Raw genomic sequence first — 18538 nt, 5'->3', positions numbered from 1 at the left:
GACTCGAAACTACCACACCAATGCAACTACCAACAATTTGGAAATTGGTCTTGATCAAGGACACATGACAAAACTAGTGGAAATGCGCATGGGTAGGGGGGGCGCGGGGGGGGGGTTGAAGGGGAAAGGAGGAGCATGAATCATGTAACCATGTTAAAAATGAATATTAATAAATGTAATTAAAAAAAATATATCTTTTAGCAATTTATAATTTAGAAGGGTAGATAAGACATTTAGACAAAAGCAATTTACTATATAAAAGAGTGTGATAAATACAGAAGCACTAAATGTTCAAGAGAAGAGACAGAACACTTTCAGCTGGGAAAGAGCCATCATGGAAGACTTCCTTGAAGGCCTTGACGAATCTATAGATTTGCGATAGACAAGAAGAAATCACCCCAATGGAGAAAATGAGGTGAGGGGAAAAGACATTCCAAGAGTGAAATGAGCAAATGTACAAAGGCAGAAGAGGTCTGAATATAATTAGAAGACAGTGAAAAGGCTAATTGGACTCTAATGTAGAGAACATACAGGGAGGAAAGTGAGATTTGATGTTGTTTTTGTTTTTTATTGTGGTTGTATTCAATTGAATCAGATCCATCATTTCACTTCAGGGAAAGAACTCCCTCTAAATCAACAGTCAACTAAGGTTTACTGAGAACCTACTTAATAAATTATTTAAAATAAAATTTTGAATAAAGCCAGGCACTTTGCTAAGCATACAGACATACAGAGAGAATGTCAAAAAGAAACAAAACAAACCAGTCCCTGCTTTCAAGAAGCTCACAATCTAATGGTGAAGACAAAGAAACAACTATGTCCTAATAAGATATGGACAGGATAAAATAAGACTCAGAAGGCCTTCAGATTAAGGAGGATGAGGATTCCATTCTCTTTGCAACTTCTGACTTTATAGAATTTCTTAAGGCATTAAGAGGTTAAGAACATGCAGTTCAAATCTAACCTCAGACATTTTCTAGCTGTGTGACCCTGAAAAGTCACCTAACCCCAATTGCCTAGCCATTATTGCTCTTGTCTCAGAAGGGATAATTCTAAGATAGAAGATGAAGGTGAGAGAGAGAGAAAGAGAGAGACAGAGACAGAGAGAGAGAAATAGAGAGAGAGAGAGAGAGAGAGAGAGAGAGAGAGAGAGAGAGAGAGAGAGACAGAGAGAGAGAGACAGAGAGAGAGAGACAGAGAGAGAGACAGAGAGAGAGAGAGAGAGAGAGAGAGAGACAGAGAGACAGAGAGACAGAGAGAGAGACAGAGAGAGAGACAGAGAGAGAGACAGAGAGAGAGACAGAGAAAAAGAGACAGAGAAAGAGACAGAGACAGAGAGGGACAGAGAGAGAGAGACAGAAAGAGAGACAGAGAGGGACAGAGACAGAGAGACAGAGAGACACAGAGAGAAATTAAGTGATTTATAGATGATCACAAAGTATGTGTCAAAGATAGGACTTGAACCAAGGTCACACTGATTCTAAAGCCAACACTTTATATCCAGAATTCTAAACTGCCTTTTCGGGAGATAATAATAGCTCACATTTACATGGTGCCATTAGGTTTGCAAAGCACATTATGTAAATAATCTTTTGATCCTCACAGCTACCCTGTCAGATGCTGTTATTACCCTCATTTTACAGATGAAGAAACTAAGTCTGAGACAGATGAAGTTACTTGCCCAGGATTTGAACCTTGGTCTTCCTGACACCAAACCCTGCACTCTATCCACTGCAGCACCAGATGCCTGGTGGGAAGGCTTGAAAAAGAAGATTGGAAAATTAGGGAGGATTCTCATTGGAGAGACCCTTGAATGTCCTCCTGAGCCTGGCTTATACATGCAAAGTTATTACTTGGATAATGAGCTGCTCTTCTGCATGTCAGCTGAAGACAGATTAATGATAGCAATACCTAGCAAGTAGATTAAGCTCTCTAATTTTTCAAAGTTTTTTCATCATATCTTATCAAATCCCCTTATCCTCAAAACAACCCTAAGAGAAAGAGTTAGAGCCTCATCTCTCCTTTTAAAAGTGTGACTCACCCAAGTTCATGTATCTGAGAAAGCTGAAATAAAATCCAGGTCTCCTTCCCCTTGATGGATGCTCTTTTCATGCTACGGAGCCAGCAATGTGACTGATTGAGGTTAGGTAAAAGGAAGACTTATCCTGACAAAGTTATTAATTGATGAAGAGACTTATAATTGGAAGTTGCGTAATATCCTTTTTAAAGGTCTTTATCAAATGAAATCAGTCCTCACTAGTCGACTGTGATTTAAAATCAAGTCTCCTACGAAGACATGAGGAATGGAATTCATTTTTATCCCTGGGAGTGCTTCCTCTGCTGTCCCCTAAATGTGCCTGGTGAATTTAGACTTCTGGATCTTCGAACATTATTCTCTACCTGGAATGCCTCCCTGCTGATAATCACACACTCCCTTCAGACTCTAGCTCAGGTGCCACCTTCTCTTTTACAGGGAAATTCTTTCTGACCTCCTCAGTACACAGAAATCTCTCCAGGATTTGAACTTTTAAGAATGTTTTGCTTAAATCACCCATTTGCTACTTCTGATTGCTGCCCTCCATTACTCTATCTCTTTTCATTAATAATAACTCACATTGATGTAGTACTGTAAGATTTTATGAACTTTTTCTAATCTCATAAAACACTTTCTCTACATTTTATAGCTCTGAAATGTTGCCTGGAGGCATGGAGGATTCAATGACTTGTCCAGGATAAACATCGCTGATATGTGTCAAAAAGGAAGCCAGAAAGGATGAGAATTCATGGTGAGAAGATCCATGACAGTCCCCTAACAGCATGAACAAATACTCTTGTCTCTCTGATTTCTGAATCAACCAAATGAGAGAAAGCTGTATGATTAAATAAATGTACACTTGTTGAATTTTCTAGTTAAAGCATATCAAGTACAGGAAAAATATGAGTGAATAATTCAGGGAAATGAACATAATGATTGCTGACTGAATGCAAGCATATTGACATGACTGAATAAATGAACAGAATGAACAAAAGAGACTGCAGTAGATGGAGGTTCAACTAAAGAAAAATATTGGCAACCACATGCCAACAATTATAATCTTCTTTCCTTCTCTTTTTAAATGATCAGCAAAGGGAAGATACTATTCTGTTTTGTCCCCCAATATCTTATGCCTTCATTTATATTTATTACTATACTACATTGTCCTTTTTAAAAATCTCAACTTTAATCCTTCCCCCCTCCAAAAAACGGAGCACAGTGTTCTACATGCAGGAGGCATACCATAAATGTGTGAATGTATTCATTACAATTCCAATCGCCATAAATAATGGTTCTCTGAATGAAATGGAATGACCAGTCACCTCCCTTAATGGATCTTTGTGGATCATTGGGTCCTACATGAAGTAGAGAATTTATGAACCCCTTCTTATGTTATTGAGTAAATCCATAGCCATTTCACAAATGACGAATCTTCGTTTTAGGAACCTTTGTTTATCATCCCAAATCATATACTCTACCGAGATGCAGTGCAAAGAGAAATTAATTTGGAATCAAAAGACCCATATGCAGATGCTGGGTTTGTCATTATGAGCTGTGTGTCGATGATAGGATAATTTTCTCTTTCCAAGCTTCAGTATATTTATATTCATCTATAAAACTTATCTAATGATTCTTTTATTCCCCATCTCACAGGATGGTTGTAAAAAAAAGTTTCATAAACCTTGAAATGCCATATATCTATGTAAGTTATCATTTTGTCAGGAGATTAGAAATCTTTCTCTGACTTTCTGGTTATCTCCAAACCACGCTGCCTGTACTTAGATACTCATCTCCTTCCCCATCACTCAATGGAAAATCAAACTATGCCCCTGGAATCAAATATTATTAACCCTAGGTTCATTGCTTTCCAAATCATTTTTTTTCAATTCATCATTTCTAAAGTCATTTTTAAAAATTCCAAAGGTCCATTGCTTGCATTCCATTTGCAACTTGGGACCAAGGTTCAAGTTAGTTCCTTAAAAGAAAAGAAATGATGCCGCCTCCCCACCATGGAATTTATTGATGACAGCCCTCTTAAATTAATTGGAAACGTACAAAGCAGGAGATGGGGGAGCAGAGTTGAGCAATGAAGAAACCCTAAATCAAACACTGCCAAAGAAAGGAGCTGGTTCATTTTTACCTGGAGATAGTCTAGCTATGCAGTTTCATTCATTTGGATCAAAGACATTTCACACGGCTCCAAACACCCTGAACCTTGAAGTCTATTACAGGAGGTGGATTTAGCAGATGTATAATCAAGAGTCACCTTCCTGCAGTGTTTACATAAAGAAGGCAAACCGTTCTCCAATGGTCACCCTCTGATAACAAGGAACACCAAACCCCAATGTAAGCTTCAGTTCCATTTAGCAGATTGCCAAAGACTTCAGGTTGCTGTGGGGGTAGGAGAGGCTCCTTGGGACCCTTTATTTATGTCTATGATGATCAGGCACCTGACCACTCTGTCTGCCCCTCTTTGCTAAGACTGTGTGTGTGTGTGTGTGTGTGTGTGTGTGTGTGTGTGTGTGTGCATGTTTCCATTGCCTACAGTGAGTGAAAAATCTAAACAGTGTAATGCAGCACCTGGGAGTGTTTTTATAACTCTGAGTGGGGTAGAGAGCTCATGTCAAGATTACAAGCCATCTGCAGATCTAATTAAATGAGGCTCCAACAGGCTGAAGCCATTAAAAAGACATAACTCAATCAGAACACTTCCTTCTGATTTTCCTGTGTGGGCAAAATACCAAATTAAGCCATGGCCTTTGGGCTCATTCAGATTTGCTTTCCTCTTTCTTTTGTTTTCTTTTGCCCACAGACCCCACACCGTACAGGCTGTACCAAAAGCCATTTCACCTTCTCCTACCCTTGAGCCTCTACCCTTAGCAGACGACCAGAAAAATAGCCTCATTCTTGTTGGTGGGAGTAGAAATGGAGGCAGAAGGCAATGCTCGTTAAAGACCTTCTTGAAAGATTTTCTATCGAAATATAATACCCAAAAGAACATTTAACATCGGGTCAGTTCTCTCTAGGATAGTCCTTAGCTTTCACCATCTGCTCCTTCAAGAGATAGAGTGAGCACAATAGAATCCCTCTTCCTCCTTAAATTGGCATGAAAACGATGGAATGATTTTATTGCCTGAACTCAGCAATTGCAGGTAGCCATATTGAAATGTTCCTTCTTAGCTCAGGAATCCCTATGAAGATAGATTGAAATCCCGGAGTGGATGAGGTCTAGGTTTAAATCCTGGTGGGATCCTAGTGAGAGACTTAGGGTTAAAGAGCTGCCCTTGAAGTCAAAACATCTTCACGCACATAGTAGGCACTTAATGTCGATTGATTAAAATCCCACCTCTGACACATACTCTGCAACCTTAGACAAAAAATTGAGTCTTTCATCTTCTAGTCCAGAGGTGTCAAAGGGCTACGTGTGTCCCATTACACTCCCATTTGCAACCTAGACCAGATTAAGATGTAGTTCTCTTATGATTTTAATGTGCTAATATATTAATTTAAAAAGACATAAATGTGTATGGTTTTCTAAGTCAATATTTGGGCTGCAGAAGTCCATAATGGATGTTTTAATAGCCCCTCTTTTTATTTGACACCACTGATCTAGAAACATTTTTAATTGTAGAAAAGGTGCAATTGATAGAGAGAATTTCCTCATATGAGATCTCCCCATATCAAGGCAATCACAGAGCTAGTCCCTGTCCCACTGACCCTAGCACTTTATGATGTAAAATTAAATTAGACATTCTTTTTGCTCCTTTCTTTGAGAGTCTGAGCTTTCAGAAACAATGGAGACTCAGAAATGCAAAAGATTATTGAGTTTCCATCATTTTATTGAGAACTTGAAATATAGTCAGGCCTTTATGTATGAAGTCTTGTTGAGAATTGATCCTAAATATAAAATTTTGTCATTGATTATATCCCTTTGACTTCTTATTTCAAGGGTTCTTAATCATTTTGTTGAGAGCTTTGTTGAGAATTGATCTTAAATATAAAATTTTTGGCATTGATTATATCCCTTTGGCTTTTTATTTATTTTTTACTTTTTTTTAACATTTATTAATATTTATTTTTAGAAAAGTTAACGTGGTTACATAATTCATACTCTTACTTTCCCCTTCACCCCCCGAGCTCCCCACCCCCCCCCCATGGCTGATGTGTATTTAGGCTGGTTGCTTTGGCTTTTTATATCAAGGATTCTTAATCATTTAATCACAGACCCCTTTCAGTAATCTTGTGAAATCTATATTTGCCTTCCCAGAATGTTTTTAAATGCACAAAGTAACATATAAAGAAAACTAATTATATTGCTCTAGTTGTTCCCCCTCTCCATATATACATACATATATAGTAAATGTATACATGCATAATATTATATATATATATATATATATAGTAAAGTTTGTGGACCCTACATTGAGATTTGGTATTCAGTTATTTCAGTTGTGTCTGACTCTTACTGACCCTATTTGGAGTTTTCTTGGCAAAGACAATGGAGTATTTTGCCATTTCCATCCCAAACTCATTTTATAGATGAGGAATTGAAGCCAATAAGGATATATGACTTGCCCAGGGTGCTACAACTAATGTACCTGAGGCCAGATTTGAACTCATAGAGATGAATCTTCTGACTTCAGGTCTAGCACTCTATCTACTGTACCACCTGGCTGCCATATTATATTAAGAAACCCTGCTTTAATCAATCTGTGATTTCACTAATATCAATATTTCTTCCTCTAATGGAGATTATTGCCTCTCCATTATCCTGAGAGATTCTTATCTTTTTTTTTTTTTTCCTGTAAAACCTTCAGAAAAACACTTATGCTCTGGGGGTCTTCCTCTGGTTCTTTTAATAACTCAAGAGCGCCAGTGTAGCAATCAGACCTTCAATCTGCTGTTTCCCATTCTCACTATACTACATGATATTTTTATGCCTTTTCAGCACAAGTCAAAGTCGGAGAGGTGGCTGAGTCTGAAGTCAGAAAGATTCATCTTCCTGAGTTCAAATCTTGTCTCAGACACTTACTAGCTGTGTGACCCTGGGCAGGTCACTTAACCCTGTTTGCCTCAATTTCCTCATATGTAAAATGAGCTGGAGAAGGAAATGGCAAACCATTCCAGTACCTTTGCCAAGAAAATTCCAGAGGGAGTCACAAAGAGTCAGTTATGACTGAAAAAGGCTGAATGACACAAAAAACACAAGTCATCCTTCATTATACCAATTTATACCTACTGGTTCTTCCCATGGCTTTTTGAGTTGCTCATGCTTTCAGGTCTTCTGAGACTATGGTGTCCTGTGATTCATAGCTGTAGAGCACTAGTGTGAAAATAGTAATGTTAAAGAGATTGGTTTTGTTGCAGTTTAAGGTTATTAAAAGTGCCAAGATGTGATACAGTCTCATTTCCCCCCGCTATTCAGTTCTGGGTCTGGCTCATTATCTATTTCCACCAGCTGTCTAAAATATGTAATATAAAACCTAGGGCTCAGGAGCTGGGATTCCTTATCCTACCAATTAGGCTCAGGACTCACAGAACCCAGGTCCAAACTTGTGGGAGCTTACGCCACAAAGGAAGGAAATATGGCTTTTCTTATACTCTCTGGAACACTCTACTTCCACTCAGAGTAAAACTCCAGTGAAAATCCCTTAAACATAGCTTGGGTCTGGCTAATGTCTGGCTAATCCTCCCCAGGGATTGACAGCAGAAACTTTTCAAGAAAGTGCTCAATGTACAATGGAGATAAAGTACAGAAGCTTTATTGGTTTATTTCCTCCCTGACAAAATAGATGCTTAAAATACCAAAGATTCAATGATGAATACTTAAAAACATGAAACACTAATATATCACCAGTATACTCTCCTAGAAAGTGGATACTTAAAGCAACAAAACATAAAGCACTTGGTGAGATATAGCCATTTCTTAAAAAATCTTGTCATTTATACCTGGTGGAGGCAGCTGGTGGTGCATCGGGCTTGGAGTCAAAAATTTCTAAGTTCAAATCTGGCTTCAAACACTAGCTGTATGAGCCTTAACCTCCATTTGCCTTGGTTTCTTCAACTGTAAAATAGGGGAAATAATAGCACCTACTTCTCAACGTTGTTGTGAGGATCAGATTAAAAGCACTGAGCCCAGGTCGTGACACATCACAGACTACCTAAGTGCTCATTCCCTTCTCTTTCCCCCTAATGTTAGAAATCTCTGATATGTCTCTTATCTCCATTCATACTGCTGTCATCCTCATAAAGTCCCTCATCACCTCTCATATGGACTATTGCAATAGTCTTTTAATTGATTTCTTTCTCAAGGGAAACTTTTAAATATGAAAAACCAGTAAGGATATTGGGGAGCCATGGGGTTCACAAGTCTCCCCACTTTCATATATTCTCTACTGAGTTGTCAAATTGATTTTTCCAAGGTGTAGAGGCATCTGTTCGTGTCCCTTCTTAGTCAGTAAACTGTAGTAACTCCCTATCACTTCCACAATCAAATATAAAGTCCTATATTTGGCATTTAAACTGCAATGTAACGTGATGCTTTGGTCCCCTTCATACGAAGTTCTATGGTTCGTCCTTGGGCACGACACTTCATCTTCCATTTCTGTGCTGGTTGTCACTCATGCTTACAATGTTCTGTCCCTTTCCCTTTGCCTCTTGGTTTTTCTGGCTTCCTTTATGACTCCACTCAAACCCAGCCTTCTATAGGAGATGTCTTCTGCCCCCAATAGTGTCTCCCCTCTGAGATTACTTTCCATCTTCTCTATATACAGCTTTATGTACCTGCTTACATGTTTTCTCCCCCAACTGACCTCAGAAAGGCATTTAGCTGAGAAACTCATTCAAGATCTGTATCTTCTGGGAAGCCTGGGCATTGGATTTTCCTAATCCTTTCATCTGCAGTATTCTTCTGGTGGTGGTGAACTTTCCCTTCCAAAAAGGGAAACCTTCTGCACCTCAATGCAGGAGCTTCTGACCTTTCAAACTCATGAGATTGCCACCAAGGCTAGAAACATCTATTTCTCAATTGCTGTCTAGTCATTTCTGCTCGGAGAATGAAACATAAAATTTTTAAAAAAGGAATTAGAGATTTGAAGTCCAGTCTACAGTTTTGGCTAGGCAGCACACACACTCACTTCCAAGTGTGTATAGCCTCTATAGCAGCTGCTGGAGATGAGGAGGAATAATGATAAGGAGATGCCCTCTTCTCCAATAAAAGTCAGGAGAGCCATGAGAAACCAGAGGTTCATAAGAAGAGAAGAAAGACTTTGACAGAGAGTGGATTTACTCCTCAAAATCTATTGAGTGGGACTCTTGACTCACTGGCAAATTATCACCTCCCCCCCAACACACACACCCCCTGACCAATTTCATGGAACAAGAGATCAGCCCCTTGTCTTGTAGGGCATTCAGCAAGCAGCCAAAACACGTGCTGGGGAAAGTGACTGGATGTAGACATCCCTGAGATGGTCCCCTCAGTCTCATCCCAATAAATGCTCCATGCCCCCAATTCAACCACACAATATAATGAAGACACTCTCATTCAGGATCATATGCACATCTAATCCACTTTATTTGTTTCCAATTTAAGGTGATTAAACCTATCTTTTCAACTTTGCCAAGATTTCCTAGGGGAGACAATTTTAATATTCCAGGTAGTAGTTGACAGAACTGAAATTTGAACCCAAGTCCTATGTATACAAATTCAGTGCTTCCCCACCCCCTGTAATATGTGTCCCCCACAGCTTCAATAGATTTTAAAGTCTTTGGGAGCAGAGACTTTGTCATTTTTGTAATTTTTGCATCCCTAACTCCTTGCATATAGTAGTGACTGAATAAATGTTTTTTGAATTCTGAAGGCTTATGACAAAGAATACTATCCACCTCTAGAGAAAGGATTGATGGAGTCAGATGAGATCAAAACATATGATTTTTCACTTTATTTATGGTCTTATTTGGGGATCTTTGTTTTATATGAGTATTCTCTTACAACAATGACCAATATGGAAGTATGTTTTGCATGATAATATGTGTCTAACTCAGATCTATTTCCTTTTCATTTCTGGAAGAGGAAAGGGAAGGGAGGGACGAGACAATTTGGATCTTTTAATTTCAGAAAACATATGTTGAATATTATTACTAATTGTAATTGGGAAAATAAAATATCTTTTAAAAAATATTTGTTGAATTGAATAGGACTAGATTTATATATAGCATATCAGTATGAATGATGTCCACCCTACTTGTTTCTGCTTGTATGCTTATCTCTTTAGTGTACATACTTTTTAGTGCCTTGTGATCCAGGAGAACATGAAATCAAGAAAAAGTAAAGAAAAAAAAAACAACCATGACTCAATACAAGCCAAAGGGCAGCATTCTCTCAATTATCCACTTTTTTTTTGACATTTAGAACCAGTTTTGCATTAGGTGAAATAAAAAATGCCACAGAATTTGATTCCCTCTCAGTTGAATTGGCACATACGCTAAACAAACACGCTGCAAAGCAGGGCAAGGAGAAGAAAAATGCTTAAAGGGGAAGTGACAAAAACCTCATTCGGGGAAGGTGTAACATGAGAGTCATTTTCACCTTATCAAACAGATCTTGACTTTATGAGAAAATGTTATTAGTCTCCTCTCTGCAGACTGATGCACAAATGAATGGTTATATCCCTTGGTTGCTATCCTTTGACTATTCAATAACATTTCTCATCCCTATTTCTGAATTTCTATGATGCAGGAATAAAATTATTATCTGATGCTCTGAACAAGATGTACATTCATATATACATATATATAACATAATATATGTATAACGTACACATATATTCTTTTTAAAAATGTTTTTCTTGGTCCATTATCTGTCTCTCTCCTTACTCTCTCCCCTAATTAAGAAAGCAAGAAAATAAAATTCATTATAGACAGATATAGTAGAGTAAAAAAAATTCTAACACTATTTCCACAGTATGTGGGTGGATATATTAATATACACATGTATAGATATATACACCTGTGTGCATACATGTAAATGTGAACACACACATTGTTGTTGCTATTTATCCTTTGTATTTTTTTAAACCCTTACCTTCCATCTTGTAATCAATACTGTGTATTGGCTACAAGGAAGAAGAGTGGTAAGGGTAGGCAATGGGGGTCAAGTGACTTGCCCAGGGTCACACAATTGGGAAGTGTCTGAGGCCAGACTTGATATCCTTTGTTTTTGAAGAATACCGATAACATGAGTGCATGTGAGTTAGAGTTAAATGGGGCAGAGTTGGACAAGGTTGTCAGCTTCATTCTCTCCTCTAGAGTCATCTATATGTACATATGTTCACATACATGCATGCACTCACGTGTGTATATCTATCTATATCTATATCTATATCTATATCTATATCTATCTATATATACATATATCAGTCTGCACTCTTGAATCTACCAATCTGCCAGTTCTTTATCTGGAGATGGATAGCATCTTTTGTTATGAGTCCTCTGGAACTGTGGCTGGTCATTGTGTTAATCAGAGTTCTTAAATATTTCAAATATTGTCTTTATAATATTGTTGTGTAAATTTTTCTCCTGGTTCTGCTTACTTCATTTTATATCTGTTCATATAAGTCCTCCTAGGTTTCTCTGAAACTACATCCTTCATCATTTGTTACAAAACAATAGTATTCCATTATCTTCATACACTATAAATCTCCAATAGATAGATACTCCCTCAATTTTCTTTTTTTGTTTTTTTGTTTTTTTTTTTTGTTTCTACCAGAAGGGTCACTATGAGTATTTCTGTACATGTGATGTGTTTTAAAGAGTCACTTTTCAAAAATATATTCCTTTGGTTTGCTTTAGGCAGCCCATATTGCACCCACTGGAGAGTTGTCCTTGGACCACCTTAGATATGATTTGGTTCAGCATAGAATACCAATTCCACTTTGTAGAAAGAGAACGAAGGGAATTATGTGACTGTGTGAGGCAGAGCCTTATCTCTCTGACCTTGCATGACCACAAACCAGAAAAGGACAAGCAAAACAAACAAAAAAAAGCAAGCCCTATACTGGAATGTAGAAACAGGACTAACCACATTGTGGGAACCAACAATGACACTTCCATTAAACTGGACCTAAATCAGAATCATAGGATCAGAATGCCCTTAGATTTAGAGGAGATTTATGACCTAAAACATATCGAATCCTACCACCTTGGGAACTCAGAGCTAAAAAGGACTCTGATACCATAACTTAGCCATGTGTAGGAGGTCAAGACTACTGGTTGGAATTATGTACTATATAAGAGGAAGCATGATGGAATGGATAGAGAGCTTAGCCTTAGAAGCAGGAAGACATGGGTTCAAATGTTGCCTCTGACTCAGTGATAGCCCTTTTAAAAAAAGGGAAAGAATGATGAATTTGCAGCCAAATGACCTGTGTACAAGTTAATAAACATCTATTATGCTTGGTTTTAAATCCAAGCTCTGGACCTTGCTTGACTGTGGATGACCTTGGGCAAGTCACTTTCCAATTTCCTGAATCTCCATTTCCTCATCTGTAAAATGGTGGTAGGGGTGTCAGACTATATTATTTTAGTTCCATGTTGGAGTCTCTTCCAACTCTAAATCAATGATCCTTTCATTGCCCCAGGCAAAAATCTAAGGCTATGAATTACAGATGAGTTACATTGGTGGAAAGAGTTGATAGACTGAGAATTCCCTAAACTGATGAAATCACAGGTCCTATCTGTTGTTTCCCAGGCAATCTCCCTTCAAAAAAAAAAAGAGCTTTATGTGTAACATTTTTCTCCTTCCTATAAAACCAGAAAACTAGAAGTCAAATCTCTTGTTTACTCTACTCCTAATCTGGCGGAAGGGTATCATTAATGATTCCAAAGCCTGAGACCAAAGGAAGAGATTGGACCAGAAGAAAAAATAAGAAAAGGTGTCCATCATTTCCTGGGCCCAAGGTGACCCCTCTCCTAAAGCTTAATCAATAGGAGTTCAGTATAAAAGTAAACCTGAATCCTGGTAGGAGTCTGAAAGATCCAGACTCAGGAAAAGCTCTGACTGAGTAGTCCCTGAATATATAAAATATACAGCTAATAAAATATATTAAAAATACATCCAATGTAATTTCTAGGACTCATGGCTATATAAAGTAGAATTTGAACTGAGTTGCAAAGGAAGCTAGGGTTTTCATGAGGCAGACAAGGAATATATTCCAGGCATCAGATTTAGACTGAACAAAGAAATGCAAAGGGATGAGCATTGGAATATTCTAAAAAGACATCGGAATTCAGATGAATGATCATTCTTGATTTCAAAGGACTGATAATAAAATATATTCCCTTCCCTGTTAAGTGATATCACTAGATATCACAAGAGCTAAATGTGTGATAATGAAGCCAGAAAAGTTAATGGGGTATTTAATTAATAATTATTCAACAAACATTTATTAAGCATCTACTGTGAGCCATGCATTGTGTTAGGACCTGAGTAGACAGAGAGAAAAATGAAATGAAGCCTGCCAAAAGAAGATATGAATGTCTAGAATGACCAGTCTCCTTGCACAGGTCAGATTTGGAGTATTGGGTTGAATTGGGGGCACCATCTTTTAGGAAGAACATCGTGAAATCCAATCATGTCCTTAAGATCATGGCATACAAGAATAGGCCCAGAGAACTAAAGAGATTGTAAACTAGAGGAGGCTTAGGAGAGATAAAATTGCAGTCTTAATGGATTTGAAGAGGTGTCATTTGAGGGGAAAAGAGGATTTTATTTATTCTGGGTATCTCTACAGAATAGCACCAAAAGCAATGCAGTTTCAGAGTTTTCAGCAGATTTTAGTTTGAGGAGGAGGCAGGGAGGGCATAACAATAACAAAACTTCCTAACAATTACATTTTCTTATTCTTCTTCACCAGAAATGTTAAAGCAAAGACTTTGCTCTTGTGGTTCAATCACTTCAAGCAGGTTTGATTCTTTGTGACCCCATTTTCTTGGCATAGATATTGGAGTGTTTTATCATTTCCTTCTCTAGTTCCTTTTACAAATGAGAAACCTGAGGCAAAGAGAGTTAAGTGACTTGGCCGAGGTCACATGTCAAAAGGATCCACTGGAGAAGGTTATAGCAAACCACTCCAGCATCCTTGCCAAGAAAACCCCAAGGAGAGCTGTGGTTCATGGGGTCACTGCGGAGTTGGACACAAACAAACAACTGAACCACAACAGCAACACTATGGGCCAAGCATTTTTTCTAGTAGTGGGGAATCAAAGAAAGGCATGAGGAGTCCCTGCCCTCAAGGAAATTATATTCTAATGGGGGAGACTATCATGTAAATATATAAATAACCATATTTATAAAAAATAACATATAAATGAATTTATAGATACATATAAATAAATAATATATAAACATACACAAGCACAAATAAATAAATAAATGGATGAATGACTAAATGAATGAATGGATGAAATAACTACATATGATAGAAATACAGAGTAGATGGAAGTTAAATATCAAGAGAGAAGGTAGGAAAATGGAAAGAAAGATCGTGAAAAGCTCCTTCCAGATGACAGAAGCTGAGCTCAGTCTCAGAGAAAGCTAGGGACATCAAGATGGAAAAGTGGGGAACATTCCAGGCATGGGGTGCTGCCGGTACAAAGACATGAATATGGAAGATGGAGTGAATTGTTTGAGGACCTGTAAGTAGGCTAGTATGGCTGGGTCAGAGTGTGTAGAAGGACCATTTTGTATTTTAAAATAGTTTAGTGTCCAGTTGACATGCAAAGTTAACAGAATATCAACATGTGTAACTAGTTTTGAGGGAGTGCTTGAAGTCATGGAAAGAGCTCTGGATCTGGAATCAAGTGATGAGTTCAAATCATTCCTGTCCTTGGTTTTGACCTTGGGTGACCTTGGATGACTTTGAGCACCTTCTCTGGGCCTTACTCTCCTTTGTACTATACCACAGGTCACAGGGCACTGGACTTGAAGTCAGAAACACTTGGTTTCAAATCCTCCTTCAGATATTTTCTGCTTATGAGACTTTGGACAAGTACTCTCCATGCAGCCATTCCAGCTGGAAACCAGATTTGATCATCTTCAAGCATTTCTTAAAAGTCTACTGTGGGGGCAGGTACGTAGATAGAGAGCCAGTTCTAGAGATGAGTTGAAATCTGGCCTCAGACACTTCCTAGTTGTGTGGCCCTGGGCAAGTCACTTAACCCCCATTGCCTAGCCTTTACCACTCTTGTGTCTTGGAACCAGCACATAGTATTGATTCTAAGATGGAAGGTAAGGGTTTAAAAAAAAAATTCTATTGTGTTCCAGATACTGTTCTAGGGGTTAGGGATAAAATTACAAAGAATGAAATATTCTCTGCTCTGAAACAGCTTATGTTCCAATGGCTTTGTACTACAAATTGAATCAGATTGTTTTTCTGAGCCTCCTTTAGCCTCTGTAGGAAAAACAAATAGAGAAAGGGAGAGAGAGACAGAGAGAGAGAGAGAGAGAGAGAGAGAGAGAGAGAGAGAGAGAGAGAGAGAGAGAGACAGAGACACAGAGACAGAGACAGAGACAGAGACAGAGACAGAGACAGAGACAGAGACAGAGACAGAGACAGAGAGGTGTATTTTGGATGTGGGGAGGTAATAAGGGGACTGAATTTCAAGATATGAACTTAAGAGCAGTACAGTGCTACTAGGACATCAGATCTCTTCCTCTTAACACTGAGTCATGACAATAGGACTTTAATAGCAAAAAGGGAAAGCACTGCCATCTCCTTTTTATTTCTAAGCATGGACTGCGCCCAAGAAAAATCCCAAGCGTTTCACTTACTTCCTCTGTCATATGACCTCACACAGGAGAAAACAAAAACTGCCACTGATGCCGAGTCTGACTTCATTTAGCCCAAGACATTTCCACCAAAGCTAAGCACCTTTTTCCTCCAATGAAGAATGGGACAGTGACTTTCCCTGGTGTCCTAGAAATGTATAAAGCGGTATTCTGACTAAAATCAATATAATTCCAACCAACTAAAATAAATCTCATACAGCCCCAAATGGAATTAGATTTTAGTGCTGGGACTGAGCTGCAAGAATCACAAATACACAATGTTATCAGCATTTTCCTTGTTGAATTCCTATCCAGTGGCCACCTATTTGCTTTTTTTCTCAGGCTATCTCACCTGATTATCTGTAAGTAACTGGATCAAGTCTTTGTTCTCCTTCACTGACACAGAAAAGACCAGAAATAAAAACAATCCGAAAAAGTTGAAAAGCAGCTATGTTTTTTCCCTCTCTTGTCTCCAACTTGTACATATGCACCAAACTATTCACTAGGACCCTGGTTGACATTCTCCATGTTTAACTATGTGTTTAATATTTACAGGTCATTTTATCCCCATCTACATTAAGAATTTTTGCTATGTATCATAAATGCGAAATGACTTACAAAGGCATTTCGATATATGGCTTCCAGGCATTGCATTTTCATAAACCTGTCTAATATTTTCTAAGGTTTTATAACTTTATTAAATTTTTTTCAACTGCCATGGAGATGTCATCACCATGGTAACAGTGTTATTCCCTGAACTCTATTTTCCAGCTTCTTTGGTTTTGCTGAAGTGGTACCTTTTCCATTAAGCTTCTCAGTCCATAAAGTCATCTTTAAGGTGATAATCCAGCACCATTACTGGTTGTAGTGGGAATATTGAGAGAAAATTTACCCTCCAGCCATTTCAAACAATTATTGGGCACAGCCTCATGTGAGAGTAAAATGCCTTAAATCTCACTTTCCCTGTCCTTTCCTTTAAGGTACATAGTAGAAGAAAATCTCTCCTTGCTACAAAAACTAAGTTTGGAGAAAAATAGATGTCCTAAACTATGTGGGTCTGAATGAAAAATAACATGCCTTTTTTCTATGTCTTTTCCTATCTGTGCTAGGTCTAGGGACATCAAAGGAAAAGTAAAATTAGCCCATCAGGGGGAAGAAAGTTAGGTAGTATTCTACCTTCCCCACCATAGACAATAATGGGGCTTACTCTAATGTAACTATACCTCCTCCTTTCCCCAACACTGCCCTACTTTATTCCTTCTTCTGCCATGGTTCAATTCCCAACTTCTTCCTTTCTGGTCCATTGTTTGGCCTCTCAGGGTATTTGTAATTAAGTGCTTTTAAGTTTCTAAATTAAATTTGTGTTAACCAGTTACTTATAGATAATCAATGAAACATAGCTACAACTGTGCGGGGAAAATCTACCCCCATCTCGCGCTAGCAAACATATCCCACCATCTTCCTTATCACCAATTGGCTGTAATTGGTCCCCCCAGTTGTGTGGGTTCTGGGCTGCTAAGGATTGTCACACCCATCCCTTTTCATCTTGGAAGAGACAGGGTGACACAGAATATACAAACTTGGACAGATTGTGATCTTCATCTCGGATCTTATTAAATTATTATTCCAAGTGCTAGAAAATAATGTAGGGGCAGAGGAAGATTGTTTGAGCTGTGCACCCAAGAAGAGATCTAGATAGTCCATGTACCCTTAGATGCTGTTAAATGGTACTTCATTATTTTTTTCTGAAGAGGACAAATGATATCATGAAGATGATGTCTTGATTTTGCAGAGGATAGAATTGTTTTTCTTTACACAAAGACCCAATCTGATTCTATAATTTCTATTTATGCTCTATAGACTCTGAAACTAAACCAAATGAGTCTAATCCCTCTTCCCCATGGAAGTCTTTGATCCAAGAAGGGAAACGACTCTGGTTAGTGAATCCCACAGAAACAGCCTAGAGTTGGATGTCTCATATTCTCCAAATGAACCCAATCTTCTCCACCAATAAAATGATGCCCAGGGGAAGGAATAAGTATAGAGCAATAGATCTTTCTTGTATCTTAGAGAGGAAGGTCCCTGAAATTTTAACTAGATTTAACTGCTAAGTCATTATCCTTTCAGATGACTAAGAAAAAGAATATTAAATAGATTTTAAAACATCCATTTTCAGCATATGACACCTTTGTGTGTGAGAAATACCTTCTAATTCAATTCAGTACTGTGGAAACCAAAGACCTATAGGTTTTTCCATCTTGAGTAGTTAAACCAGGGAGCTAATGAAGTAATATAGTGGAATGATCCTAGAGTCAGGAAGACCTGAATTCAAGTTCTGCCTACAATACATGTTCACTGTGAGAGAATAGTAAGTTCACTTCATTCCTCAGGGCCCCCAAATAAGTCTCTCAGAGCTAAAGGTACAGAGAAGTTTCCATTCTGTATTACTTGGGAGTCTTTCTATATTAGCTCCACCCTATATTGATGGAATGGCATGTGTAGACTTAAAAAGAAAAATTCCATGAGTTCAGAAAATGCTGGGTTTGGAGACGAAAGATCTAGGCCAAATTCCAGCTCTGCTATTTACTATTTATGTAACCTTGAGCAAGGGCAAGAGAAGGGAAGAAACATTTATTAAGTACCTACTGTACAAATATTATCCCATTTTATCTCCACAA

The sequence above is a fragment of the Gracilinanus agilis genome, chromosome 5, assembly GCF_016433145.1.
Source record: "Gracilinanus agilis isolate LMUSP501 chromosome 5, AgileGrace, whole genome shotgun sequence".
In the NCBI taxonomy this organism is placed as follows: domain Eukaryota; kingdom Metazoa; phylum Chordata; class Mammalia; order Didelphimorphia; family Didelphidae; genus Gracilinanus; species Gracilinanus agilis.
Note: the sequence above shows the minus strand (reverse complement) of the source record.